We start from the raw sequence: 15741 nt of genomic DNA, 5'->3' as shown, positions 1-15741 counted from the left end.
GATGTCAAACTATAGTTTATACAGACATTTCCTTTTCCTTCCTAATAGGCCCTAGTGATGTCAGCTGACGTGGGCAGGGATGAGATTTATTTTTCTTTTGCAGAAATGTTGACTCCCAGAGGGTGGATGAGATTTGAAGTGTTGTTATTATATAATTTCCCATACAGCACAATTTGTGTGATAGGCCAAATGGAAAAAGGTTTCCTCCTGGTTACCTCAAAATACCCTTAAAAGATCATGATTAAAAAATGTATAAACTTTGATTTTAAGAAGCTGCATTTCCGGAGCATCTGAGTGCACTGTTTTCAGCAGAGCAATCTTTTTTTTTGGACAGTTAACGGTTTCTTTTTTGAAGTATTTGTTCATTTTCAAGAAGAACAAGAAGCTGGATCAAAGCTTGCTGTCACATAGAGCTGAACAATTAACTGAAAAAAAAAACTACCATGTCTGTTGTGGGCATGAATGCAATAGGGATTCAACAAAATCTTTGTTTGTCTGATTCACGTTTGGTACACAAAAAACTGCATCACACAAAATAAGGCACTTTCCACAAATAGAGTAAAAAAGGGGCCTGGAAAAAATAAACATTGACCTTTTTTCTCCAACAAATGAACAACAGGGCAAAATTATTATTTAAAAAAATGTTCATACCCATTTTTACGGAGTTTCTGGTTTTGGCAACCTTGTTGCCAATAGTTTGATATCCACATTTTAAAATTGAAAATATAAAAAAGGCTAATTTAATATACTAAAATAAATACTAAAGTAACACTGTATTAGAATATCTATTGCAATAAGCTTTTATTGTAAGGTTCCATTATTTAAGGTTAGTTAACAATGAGCAATACATTAGTCACAGTAGGCCTACTACTCATTCATCCTTGTTAACATTATAGTTAATAAAATACAATTGTTCTTTGTTAGTTCATGTTAGTTCAGTTTCATCAACTCATGTAAACATCAGATCATGTAAACTTTTGATTTTAATCATGTATTAGTAAATGTTGAGATTAACTAATATTAAAAAAATGCTTTAGAAATACAGTATTTTCCTTTTTAGTTCATGTTAACTGATACTAATGTTAGCAAATGAAACATTTTAGTAAAGTGTTTCCATTTCTTGCAATAATCATTAAATAAAATATCAAAAATGAAATAGATCAAATGTAATCTACAATTCAATAATCAGTTCAATATATTATCTCCATTATGCAATTGTGGCACAGTATTTTAAAACTATTTTAAAGGGCACATAACACACACAGTTTCTTGAGTACCTAATATTGCATCCTTCATATATCCGAAGAGTATTTAGTTTTAACAGATTTATAAAAAACAAATGCACAGTAACCTACCGATTCTTTCCGAAAACAGCGAGCTCCTGGAGGCGTGGCGTGGGCGGAGCTAAAGAGTCACGCATTGCTAACAAAACAGACATTTGATGTTGCTTACCGCCTGCAATTCCGACTCATGATGACAGGCGATATTTTATCGTTTCAAACGATCTGCAAATCCAGTGTCGAACTGGGCCTTGTTTATATAACATTTGTCACCGAAATGCCAGGAAGAAACAAACACACTTGCACAACTCCGTTGCTGCCCCGGAAAAACAAACTGCATCCACTGTTCCCCCATTGCTGGGAAGCTGAACAAGGTAATCTTTCCCTCAAAACCAAAAACACACTTCTTAGGTGACATTGTTGATTTCGTGGTTTAAAAACAAAATGACAGCTGTCCTCCGTGAACGAAGCACGTTCCACGCTCTTGCTCTCGCTCTGGTTGATGTGTGCACGTGCTCTCCCAGAAGTGCCCATAAGGAATTCAGGAATACAGGACCATACTCGAAAAAACTTTCCGAAACTTATACGAATCCTGAAGGAGTGTTTTTGGCACAGAAAATACTTTGTCATACGTCCAACTCATTTTTTGAAACTTTGGACGTTTTAAGCATGAGAATCCAACTCTTTAACAATGTAAATAAATCAGAATGCATGAAATAGCATTAGACATCCCCTTTAATTTATATTTAAAATACTCAATCATTATTAAGCGAATGAAGCAAAATGGTAGATCTGCATATGAGATTCTTTTCTTATATGAAAAGAAGCGTGGGAGAAAATTTCCAAGCTAACTCCTTTGCATATAAGGACATCCTCCTGCATTGTGCATTCCTTGTGTGATCTGATAACCAGCAGTGTTTCTCCTTTCTAAGCATTTTCCACAGGACTGAGGTGTCATGTTCAACTAGAACAGACTCTCTCCCAGTGGACTAGACCCGACTCGCATGGAAAAGGCCCTTTGAGGACGGCTAAGCATTAACAGAAACACTTAACTCAGCTTGGCTAAAAGATAAAGGTGCTTCTCTTGGGAACTGTGCTGTGATGTGGGCTTACATTATTAAGAGATATACCATTCGTACCTTTGATGTTCAGACGATCTGTAATGCATTTTGATAGTTTTCAGCCAGTATTAGATAAAACACACGTCACTGGTGAAGAAAGCGTTAAAATTATCGACTAATAAAGCATACCATTTTCCACACTGTGGTGTCAGGCACATTGTAAATAAACAATAACTTGTTTTTAAAGAGTGAATTTATAGACTCTCGCATGAGGCTACGTGGCAGTCCAGAGACATTCATTATTCCAAAACAATTTGATAGATGTGATCATTAATTCGAAGACATGAGCTAGAGCGCAGCAGAGGCTGGTTGTAAAGGTTGGATTTATCATGCTGACATTTGGCAGGCCGACACGCCGCTCTCACTTTTGAATGCGGTCAAGTAGCTATGTGTTCTGTGCTTTATCACCTACGAAACACGTTGATTTACTTTTTTCCAACATTTCTTGGTACAACATGGAGACGTAAAGAGCAGCAAACCGAAAGTGGGGTGGCAAGAGAGGAAAACCTTCCAAATACAAGACGAACCAACTTGGTGAAGATTTCACGTGCTCACACACACAAGCAACTCTTGTCAGTGGTCGTCACACCTCGTACTTTCTGCTCAGTGGCATGATGTGTGTGGAAAAACACTCAAATTAAAGGTCAGAACCATCAGTATCAATCTGAAAACCCAAATGGTGAGAAGAGTTTCCATCCATGAGCAGAAATCAGTGTAGAGAGAACAAAATGGGGTCGGACATTTTTCTTATTAATCACAGAAAATCCCAACTACAAAAACACTTTTGATCTATTGCTTTCCCTGCAGGGTCCAAAATGAATGCCCACCAAGTGCCAAATGCCAGAAAAGAATTGACCATATGCCCAGGAAATGCAATAGTACACAGTTTAAAGGGATAGTTTGTCCAAAAATTAATATTCTGCCATCATTTACCATCACCATATTCCAAATCCTCTTACTTTTGTCAAGCACGATTGAAAATATTTTGAAGAATTTTCATTTTTGTCTATTGAACTGTAAACTTCTAACTGTTAACTCCATTGTATGAAACCCTAACGCTCAAAATAATTAATTGGTTTGAGTAGGACAAACTTAAATTGAACTAATTAGTTCAGTCAAATTAATTTTTATGAGTATTTAGCACTTTCTTTTTCTTTCAAGTTCACAGAACTGATATATTTTAAGTAAACTAAACTGTTTCATTGTTTTGATTTTGGCACTTGAATGGGAGAATAAATGCTAAAATTAAGTGTAATATAATGTTTTTTTGTGCAAGATTAATGTTAAGTGGGAGATTTAGTAGTGATTAATGTTTTATTATGCTAATTTAGAAGAATTTCTGTTAATGTTGGTTTTAGGATAGTTACCATCATGGTGACAAGTGGTGCATGCAGCTTCATTTGAGAGCAAATAAAATCTTTATAATGTTGTACTCATACAGCAAGTGCTGTATAACATACTATTGTTAGCATGATAACTTAAAAAGTATGTTAGCAAACTAGCTTGTTTAAACTATAAGTTAATACTAATGAAAGTGTTCACATTAAGATTGCATGAAGGTTTTAAGTTAAATGTATGAAATAGTGTACTCTGATTTTAATTGTTCTTAACTTGAAATTTTTAAGTACAAACTTAAAATCTTAAGTTCTGCTTACTTAAAACTTTGAATTTCAATACTTAAAAAAATTGAGGCAATCGATTGCCTTAAATTTTTTGAGTTCTGCTAACTTATTCGGGTTTACAGTGTGAAATATACAGTTCACAAAAAAAAAAAAACTTCCCTCATGCAAAAGAAAGCTATGTTGGATTTGAAAATGTTCAGTGAATCATGCGGATTTGGAATGACATGAGGGTTGAAAAATGATGACAGACTTTTTACTTTTTTTGCATTTTGCTACGGAATAACATCTTTTAAGAGCAAATTCAGTCTGTTCATTAGGTCTAGCCCTATATCAAAGCATCTGGCACATCCTTGTGTCAACACTTTACTCATACAATCAAAGAAATCATTTGTTCGTGGACTGAACTTAAATTAATGTATGTATATGCATTGCATGCATAACTCATAACTCGAGTAATAAGTGATTTTCACTAACATTAACTCAAAAACTCCAATAAAACAGAGCCAACATAATTGAACATTAAACACTAACAAAATGTTTCTATTACTTAAACACACTTAATCTGAACATTTAATCTCAGGTGACCATCTAGCCGTAAGATTTAACCACTATGCCACAGTACCAATGCTCTTATACACACAGCTAAACCTTTTGGTTTCAGGCAACAAACTTTAGGTAAACATATCCTTCCCTGGTGAAAAAAAGTATACTTTATTATATTTGAAATATATTCCCTTTTTCAATAGTACATTGCAAATATATTTAAAAAAAATATACTATCTTTAAATATCTTAAAAGTATATTAGCATCATGCTTTTTATCTATTTTTATAATACAACTTTTAACACACTTTAAAATAATAGTACTTTAGTATATTTTCTAAAAATATATTTAAAAGCAAGCATACTTTTCATATTTCTAACAAGTGCACTATAAGTACATTGGTAATAAATATATGCTTAATTACACTTTTAAGAAATATGCTAAAAACAAGCATACTTTTAACATATTTCTAACAAGTGCACTATAAGTACATTGGTAATAAATATATGCTTAATTACACTTTTAAGAAATATGCTAAAAACAAGCATACTTTTAATATATTTCTAACAAGTGCACTATAAGTACATTGGTAATAAATATATGCTTAATTACATTTTTAAGAAATATGCTAAAATCAAGCATACTTTCAATATATTTCTAACAAGTGCACTATAAGTACATTGGTAATAAATATATGCTTAATTACACTTTTAAGAAATATGCTAAAAACAAGCACACTTTTAACATATTTCTAAAAAGTACACTACAAGTCCTTTTAAGTTTTTGTGTATTTAAAGAAAACATACTTTTGTTGATCTACTTAAAATAGATTTGAGTATGCAGTGTACAAATGGCTACTTTTGTAATTGTGATTTAAGGATTTTTAATTTAAGTTTATACAATGTTAAAGATAGGCACAATGTACAATAAACACAAATCCATTACAAATTTTACATCAACAATCACACCATTGGAACACACAAGAAAATGTGTTTTCTACTGTACAGAAAGTGGCAGCTACTGGATTGTGATGTCACAAGTGGCCGTTTAATATGCAGCCAAGTAAACACTGGCTATATTGCATGGCCAAAAATGGAAGTTCACTCACTATAGGGTATCCTGTTCAGAAACACTTTTTTTTATACTGGGTGAAATGGTCCTTCCATCCTGAGAGTAGTCAATACATTATGTGTTCAGAAAAAGGAATGAAAAAAAATCAGACCTCTGTAGCAGGTGCAGGACAGTAAAAACTCTGACCAATCACTGCCACTCGGTCCGAGTGTAAAGAACCAATCAGATGCCTTCATGTCTCGTGCCCGAGCCCCACTGCGTGCGCTGCCCTGCGTGCACTCATCACATGTCACCGTTCTCGGAAACATTCAGCTCACTACACCGAGTAAGCAGGAGTTTGCGGCACAATGGAAGAGAAAATGCAGCAAAATCTACCAATGCCAGCTTTGCTGGTAACTGCTCGACCTGATAAAAAGCCTAAAAAAAAGAAAATCGGAGGCAGAAAAGGCTGCAACGAAACAGGCACTGGATAAAGCCAGAGAACAAACTTGCGTCAACATTGCAGCATTTGAATGGTGGAGACAACTGAGGGAGCAAAAGTGATGAAAAGCGATGCCGAGGTTGCGTTCTTTCTGCTGAACAGGTAATTATTTGTTTTGCTCCGGGGGGATTTGTTATTTCCATGATATATGTTACGTTAGGCCACGGCTTCTGAACTGGTTGCAGTTCCACTCTGATTCCATATGAGGGCGCTCACAGGACGAGTGCAGAATGAATGGAGGTCTATGGCGAAAAACCCTCAAAATCCACTTTTCTCAGGATATAATTTTTTGTCTAGTAATTTGAATGTTGTATTCGAAAGGAGATGCAAAGAAATTACACATTGCTGGGTGTTAGATTTTTTAGAGTCACTTATTTGCTTTAAAAAGTCTTTTAAAATGTAAATGACGTCAGAATGCTGACGTCATTAGCAGAATGCTAGCGTGTTATGGGCAACAACAACTCAACCTGTAAGAAATCAAAACGACATAAGTACTCGTTCATTCAACTTTCGACCTAAAACCCATGTTGAACTTGCAAAATCTACAATCAGATCTGAGATTTCTCAACGGCAATCGGGTGAAAGAGACAAATTTAGCCGTCTAGCCCCATTGACTCCCATTCATTCTGCACTCATGGCGATCGCCCCCAGTGGAACTCTGGTGGTACTACAACCAAAATTCGGTACAATAGGGCTTAATAGGGAGTGGGCAGGCTCTCCGTAGACGGGCTCTGGTGTAAGCCAGTTGCGTTACAGGTCTGCTTATCTGACTTTTAGGACATGCCATTTTGAACATATTGCACAGCCATAGTCGCAAGTGTCTGCATTATAATTGTGATAAAATGACGTTAATATTGCTTATAAACGGGACAACTGTGGTGATGTGGCATATGTGTTTTGTTAGCTACGAGAAGAAATGTTTGTTACTGTGTGAAATGGAAACAAAGTTTTGTTGTCATTCTTTGTGTGTCTTTGAGATGCAGTAATTATTGTCAGATGTGTAATTGTGATATTCTTCCTAAAGGTAAATCACTGCCAAAGGAGTAGATCACCACAGCAGACGACGCCTCATGCAAAGCCTGACCCATGCGCGTAATTTGCACGGGGGTTACGGGGGTTATGACCCCCCCAAAAATCTGATCCAGCTAATATAACCCCCCCCCCCCATATTAAAATAAATATGAAATATTCCGAATGAATACTTTTGTTCGTTTTCTTTATTTCATTTGCCAGCAAGAAAGATAGTATCATATTTTAAATAATCTGTAATGTACTTCCCGCCCACCGCACCGCCGACTACTTGGTATTACCCAACCCGCTTTCTCTACCAAGTTTGTTCACTATATTGCGCAGTCGCTGGGATGAATGGTTGGAGAAAGCTGACGGTGCATGCTAACGGATGGAAAGATGAAAAAGGACACTGAAAGGCAGCCAGACAACGATTTTTCATTGTTGGTCGACACCATTTTTTACAGTCTATTGTCGACACCAGCCAAAAAGAGGAAAAATCCTGACCAAACGGAGGTGCGTTTCTCAAAGTGTGAGGCGCGGGCGCGTGCGCGGCCCACTGCTGGGGGGGAATAGAGACATGACAAATGGGGCGCGACAAACAGGTTTTGTGCCCATCTTTTTAATTCCTTTATTTATTGACCATACACTCAAAACAAAACAAAGACACATTTAAATGTAAGCCTTGCTGAACCTTTTTACACGTAAGTTTAAAAGTAGTAGCTAGGCTATCACTTTATGGTTCCCATGGAGACACGTCATTCATTGCTTGTCACACCGCAGCCACAATAGCGCTGAATGAATGACTGATGATCTGCTTTTATTTCTTTTTATTCAAAATTTCACAAATTTGTTAGCTATAGCAGGATCTATCTGATATTCCGATTGTCAAATATGTGCAAGTGGATGTGTTTTGTTGTTTAAACACCTTTATAACGATCGCGTTAGTTGTATGCGCAACGTATTTTAGGTAAGTTATCTTAAAATACCTAAAAACAAAAATACGTAAATTATTAGGAATTTACCACCTCCGGCTCAATTTGAGATTATTATCATTATTTTTATTTTTTTTATTATTTTTTTGTTCTTTTTGCAGTTTGCAAAGTGACAAAATGAATCAAAGCACAACTAGTCCACACTTTCCCAGTTTCTGAATTTGATGTTATCAGAGGCTAAATGCAAACACAATTTTTTTTTATCTACTTTTGAGTCTTATTTCATGCAAAGTGATAATATAATTGCACTTTCATTTTCTCTCTTTGAAAGTTTTTAATGCTGTTATTTCATGTTAAGTTTTTAAAATGTGATGTTAATAAAATACATTTTAACAGATAAACTTAAAGATTTTGTTAGTGGATGGTGAGTTTTGGTGATGCCCACCAATATGTGAAATCTGTTCAGAATAAAGGTGCAAGCTGCACTCCAGTGTGCCACCCTATATTGTAATATTGAGAGTTGAATTGTGCATAATACATTTGCTGCATGTAGGTGCCAATACAGTGATGCAATTGATTAATCTTTAAGTTTTTTTTTTTTTTTAGTTTTTTTTTTATAAGATATTGAACACACAAAAAAATCAATTAATTGGAAGCTGCCACTGCTGGCTAGTGCTTAAACACTGTGTCATTATGGCATAAATAGTCAAGTGAACAACTGCATTTACGTTAAGTAGCCTAAATCAGTAAAAGTATCACAATGTATTTCTAAAACAGGAACGGCAAATTACCTTTTACACAAGAAAATTATTCAATAAATAAATTAATAAATATGCAGCGAGTTTAACCCCCCCAATGGTAGACCCAAAGTTACGCCCTTGCCTGTCAGCCATCCCTGGACACTCCTTTTCTTATATATATTTATTTATTATTTATTATATGTAAATACAGATTGTTTATGACAATCAAAAGCAGCGAAAGTACAGATACTTGTGTAAAAAAGTATTTCTCTTAGGTCTCTCTTGTTCGTTTTTTAAAAAAATAAAACAAAAAGTGTTATACCACATTCATTGTCATTATTCATTTAGCATGTAAGGAGGTAAGAAAAGTAATAGCTTGTTTATGCTGAAATGGTAAAGGAAAGGCATTTATCGTTTCAAAATATTTATTCCAACATGACAAAAATACTCTGCTTTTCTGTGACCTGCAGCTGACTCCGACTGTGGATGCGCGTTCATGTTTGTGGGGGCGTAGCTTTGGACGGAGTACTGACGGGAGGGGTGGAGCTTAGAAGAGGTGCCGCTTTCAAATCTTGCTAGCTCTCCAACATTACCTACTATAGCTTTAAAGTATATTGTACAAAGTATAGCTAAGTAATATTTGTTTATTAATGTTCATTTGTTATTGAAGACAAAGTGTGCTATTTGTAGTATTTGGATTAAGCCAAAGGTATTACGGAGAATAATCATTTTTACTCAAAAATAATAGACTTGTATATTGCTCGTAATGATTTTGTAATGTACTTGTAACACAGATAAAGTACACTTTATTATCACTTATCAAGTATGTAAATAGTCCCTACACAGGCATATACTTAAAGTATACTAAGTATACTTGAAGTTGTTCCAATTTAGCACACAAAAGTACACTAAATAGACTTAAAGTTATGCTTTACTACAATTTAAATACAACTAAAATATACTTAGTACAAAATTAGTTGTTTCAAAATAGCACACTTAAAGTTAACTAATCCTTAACACACTTGAAGTATACTTATAATTAGTGTGGCTGCAAGTATACTTAGTATATATTTTTAATAAATTTACGGTATATTTCTTGTATGTTTCGAAGACACTTGTAATTAATTTGTAATGTACTTGTAACACAAATAAAGTACACTTTAATACACTAATCAAGTATGTAACTAGTCCCTACACAGGCATATACTTAAAATATACTAAATATACTTAAAGTTGTTCCAATTTAGTACACAAAAGTACACTAAATACATTTAAAGTTATGCTTTACTACAACTTAATTACTACTAAAATATACTTAGTACAAAATTAGTTGTTTCAAAATAGCACACTTTAAGTTAACTAATCATTAACACACTTGAAGTATACTAATAATTAGTCTGGCTTCAAGTATACTTAACATATTTTTTTTTCACCAGGGAAATACCACATCCAACAAATTTTTGGAAAGTAATGTAAAAGGGTTAATTGCCCCAATATTGCAATTTACTGACTTTTATATTGTAGAAAGCTGTATAATTTTCAATCCAAACAACTGTAAAAATAATAATAATAATAATAATAATAATACACCATAAAAGTAGCATCAAATGCTCCCTTAGTCTCCAAATCTACACAGCAACGGACCTTTTTTTCCAAAGGATATGAACCGGAATGCAGAAAATAGTTTTCCACCTACAGTGCTTCCTCCCTCAAAGAACAGGAAGCCTTTGTTCTTGAAAAAAAAATGGTGCAAGATCACACTAGGACTGAAGACAAAGAGTGGGCTTCATAGGTCCTTGAAACCAGTACATAGTCAGGTACTTCTGATGAACCCAGCGAATTTTCTGAACAATGCGTCATGCCGCGATGAATATGATCTAACATAATCTCACTTTCAGCTGGATGCAGTGGGGTCATTTAGATTTCTAATTGCCTTGAATCTTGAATCTGCGATCGCTACGCCTTGCTGTCGCCTCAAACGAACCCGGCAACAGACAAATGGGGCCATGAGCATTTTAATGATGGCATAACTCTGCAATTACAGGGGGGCCGATCTAGAAACATGTCAAACACTTGCATTTGAATTTCAACACCTGTCAGAGCTCAAGGACTCGCTCATGTTCCCTAAAACTCTTCCCAGAATAGATTGTGTGTGTGTGTGTGTTTATGCGAGGGAAGCTTTGTCACTTGAGTAATGGAGGAACTCTGTGCTCTCAGGAGCTTTTCCTCCAGAACTCGTGAGCTATGCTCAATTAATCTACTCTGGTCTTAATGACCCTGGAAGGTGACTCTGGAGATAAAGCGCAATTACACTGGAAACACGGGCGCTGCCAATTAGGCTTCAAGTTTTTCTCCATCTCCCGAACTCATTCCACCCGTCCCACCGCGCCAAGCTGTTTGTGATTTCATTAGCCAGCCTCTTCAAGGGGAAATTAAAAGTAGTGCTTGTGTGAAGAGATAGGATCTTCTCAAAGTGGCTGTCCGCAGATTAATGGGGGAAATAGGGGATTATGGGAAACTGATAGACCTTTTTATGTGAAGAAAGCCTTGACACTAGAGATCCTCTGCTTTTTTTGCTTCCTCCTTTAATCATATATTCTTGGGTGAAGTGCTATGTGGGATTTTATCTGAGCAGTACAGCGGCAGTCCACCTGTTTCCTGTTTTCCTGGAAGACCAAAGACAATCATCCAAAGCTCATATACCTTTGACTGGATTTGAGGTGGGAAATGTAACCCAACAAAGCTCATAAACCCAACAAAGCAATAATTCTTCCCTCTCTGGCGCTCTTCTGTTCTTTCGTTCACCATCACAGCTCCTTCCCAATGATGTTAATGAGCCACCCCGGTATGAAGTCATCTGCTGCTATGGCCCTTGTGCCAGCTAGTGAGTCGCAGTGTAATGAGTGTAACTAATGCTTCCTGGCACAGTCCCTCTATACCTCTCTCTCTCTACCTCCCTCCCTCCTTTTCTATTTTCAGCACGTTTTTCACCTGAAATGGTTGAAATAACTATGAATTTACACAACAGCAGGGCTGGGTATTCATGCAGATTTCCTAATTCCAAATTACAAGCGATTAGTTTCTAATTCATTTGTGTAGATTTGAGTTCATAAAGTGTAAAAGCTATTGTTTCAACATTTTCCACCGTGGGGCTGATAACAGAGCTCTTTGGAATGCAATACAAAAGAGTTTACAGACTATATGAGATGTAAATATATTAATTTGCATCGCTCAATTAGTGCAATTGGCCAGCTACAGAGAAACTTGGTTGGTTAGCCAACCGTGCTGAGAATTCCAGCTCGAGAACCGTTTGAATTTGTGCGGTGCCACATCAGGCTTACGTGGAAATACAACTGGAACCATTCTTTAGTGTTCTTAGTTAGAACCATCAGCCCAACAGTGGAAAAGCAGCTTGTTTTTGATTCATTATAAAGAATTGGCTGATAAGAGTCATTTGTATCAGCAATCATGCTGCAGTGGTTGCTCTGTATTTTATTTACTATAAATAATCAGGAATATCAGCTACACTGTATGCTTTTTATTCATTAAAAAGAATTGGCTAATTGCCTACAAGTTATTTGCCTCAGTAATCAAGCTTGCTCACCCTATATGTTTTTGATTCACTCGGCTCATAAGAATCCTTTATATCAGTAATCGAGCTACAATGGTTGCGCTGTATTCTTTTCATTCAATAGGAGTCAGTTGTATCAGCAAATGCCTCCAACTACAATTGTTGTGCTGCATATGTTTTTAAATTACTAAAAATAATCAGCTCATAGGAGTCATTTGTCCACAAATTGAACTACACTGTGATGTCTGTTTTTGCATGCATATAATGAGAACAACTCAACAGAAAGGTGTTCTACAGTAGAACAAATTATGAAAACCAGTCAAAACCACAATAACATCAGCTTCCATGCCACTACACGTCCAAATGTGTTTTAAAAACCTTAACCGGATGTCCTAGAGCGAGTCGTGTCGGATGAAATCAAGACCAACAGAGCACCGCAAGCTTGATAAACCCATGGAGTGCTTAAGGTTATGACACTCAGCATTAAGTATTCAGAAGGAAAGACCATCTTGGTTGAAGAAGGAGGGAAATACATAATGAGCCGAGCTTCCACCTCTGGCTGTGCAGGTTCTACCTGAGGATAAATGTTTCGGGGATGTCAGTGTTGGCTGCAGATAAGAAGCGTATGGGAGAATCTCATTAAGACCAGCATTGATTCACCCCTCCTCACCAAATGAATCATTCTAACTGACTCTGAATTACTCTCCAATAAGGAGACGATTGATCATCTGGTTTGCCCTGACCTTTGGACTGTGGCCATACCGGGGACATAAAGTCGTAATCTGTACAGTCTACTCTGTTTGTTTAAATGGATGAGTTTTAGTTTGTGGTATTAGAGATGGGAGCTTCTGTGATTTATTGTAGCGGAAAGTACCGGAAAAAGAAAGTTTGTGTGTATTTGAAGGGGGAGTGGTGAAGGGGTGGCCTGTATAGGGGACTGATTATTCTGTAAACTTACTTTGTCTGAGGATAAAAAATGTTGTTTTGAGAGTATGCATTTGTTTGTGCGCGTCTGCATTCGGCGAAAGAGGATGGATGAGCTAGTCGAGGATAAGACTGAGACTTAAAATGCTCTTAATACATTCATATTGAACTGTAATGCAAGCACTCTCAAGAGCTCTTTCTATGGCCATTTAATGGATATCAGAAAGAAACTATTTCTCATTATTTTAACTAGTACAATGGCCTGCACTCGTGAGCGTACTGCATAGCTCAGTATTTATGAAATGCCAACCATTCAAGATATTTCATTTGAACGCGCACACACACTCGCTGCATTATTTGATTGATTATAAGACAATCATTTTAAAAAAGAGCAGCTACAGCAGCATGAATAGGAATAGAGTAGCAGAGAATGAAAATGTCAGTTGAAACACATATCTGAGCATGTAGAGATTCAATGAACCTTATTGATTAGACACAAGCAAAGCTAAACCTCCAGAAAAGTATAGAGAAAATGGCAGCCTTAAGCCGTGTTTGTGTGGATTTCCAATCCATCCTCCACAGTACTATCAGGATATTGCTTTTACTTCCAAGTGTAATTGTTCCAAATGTTTTGGAAGCAATCAGGGTCTCTAAATGTATAGCTGGGATTTTACAGCCAACACTTACAGATAGATGTATTAGCTTTCAGATCACTGTGTAAATGTGAGTCCAAAAAATCCTTGGCTTGTGCTTAAGTGTATATGTTTTAAATACTGTAAATATCCTTGTCCTTGTGGGGACATTTTTTGGACCCCGTGATGAAATCTATTTAGAAATCATACAAGTTGATTTTTTTATGAACATAAAAAAATAAAAAATCTGTGATGGGTAAGTTAAGGGGTAGGGTTTATGTAAGGGATATAATATACAGTTTGTACAGTATAAAAATCATTATGTCTATGGAAAGTCCCCATAAGTATGTGTGGTTTCCGTTTCAAATAAATGCTGTTTTTTGATACTTTTGGTAGAATCCAACAAAATATTAAGCAGCACAACTCTTTTCAATATCGATAATAATAATGTTTCTTGAGCACAAAAATCAGCACATTACAGTTATTTCTGAAGTAATGACTGATGAAAATTCAGCTTTGTCATCAGAGGAATAAATTACCATTTAAAATATATTAAAATTAATTTATTTTAAACTGACAGGCCTAATATTTCACAATATTACTGATTTTGCTGTATTTTTGGTCAAATAAATGCAGCCTTGATGAACAAGAGTTTTCAGTTCATTAAACATAAACCTACACCAATGTAAATGTATTATTTATGCATTGGTGATTTGGATAAAAATGTTCACTAGCACATGAAAAAAAAAAAACGCAAACTCTTTAGTTCTCTTAAAGCTCTTTTATAGAGTTGGCTTCATTTATTCTTCAAATCTTCTCTTGATTGACTAGCCAAACACCAGCAGTTTCTTCCTGACTTTTGTACAACCTGTTAGATTGTATAACCCATGTTAAGCATTGTCTTTGAGATGAATGTTTTAAATGAAAAGATAAGCACACACATTATCACAGCGGTGCAGCTGAAAAGATGGAACTCATTTTATGCATTATAGGAAGAGACTTTGGACAAGTTTGGACTACCACATCTTTCTTTATTCCTGGTGTTCTTTCTTTTGTATTCATTTCATTTTGAGTGTTCAACAAAGGTTTAATGACTGTCAAAACTAGAATGTTTACAGATACAGATGAACAAAACAATGTTTAAAAAACTGCAACAATAGTCCACTGGCAGAAGGACAATTATCTTCTATAAATATTCAAGTAGCAATTCATAATATTGTTCAGCATCTTCAGAAACATATTACCATAGTGCACTAATCCATTGGGAATGCTGTGGAACCATGGAAACATGTTTTCAACTAAAGTTACAATTGGTAGTTTCTTGGAGACTGTAAACTGTTTTATTGTTAAATAAAAAAAAAAAAATTATGATTATTTTAAAAAAGTGTCTTATGCTTTCGGGAATTTTCGGGAAAAGTTTCTTATTCTTTCGGGAATTACATGAAATTACAGGATATTTTTTGGAGTTTTAGGATACAGGAGTTTTTGTGGGTGAGGGTGGGTGAGGAATGGCGCCAAATCCTGAAAGACTAATTCGCCCCTGGTTCCCTCAAGATTTTCCTATGGGGTTTTATAATGGGGTTTTTCAATTCATGAGTAAAATAAAGCCTTTGGTGATCATAACTTACAACGTAACTTACACACACCCATACCGAAAACAACATTTTTTAAGTTATGTTTATTTTTGAAAACGTATGTTTAAAGGGGCATTCCACCCATAGGAACATTGTTTTTTATTGAAAGTGGGTCATATATGTAGTCGAAATGTAAAATAAATTTTGAATTTGGTGCCTTCGTGACCGAGGAAAGACAA

Source organism: Scardinius erythrophthalmus (genome assembly GCF_964197995.2).
Source record: "Scardinius erythrophthalmus genome assembly, chromosome: 25".
NCBI classification, from domain to species: domain Eukaryota; kingdom Metazoa; phylum Chordata; class Actinopteri; order Cypriniformes; family Leuciscidae; genus Scardinius; species Scardinius erythrophthalmus.
Note: the sequence above shows the minus strand (reverse complement) of the source record.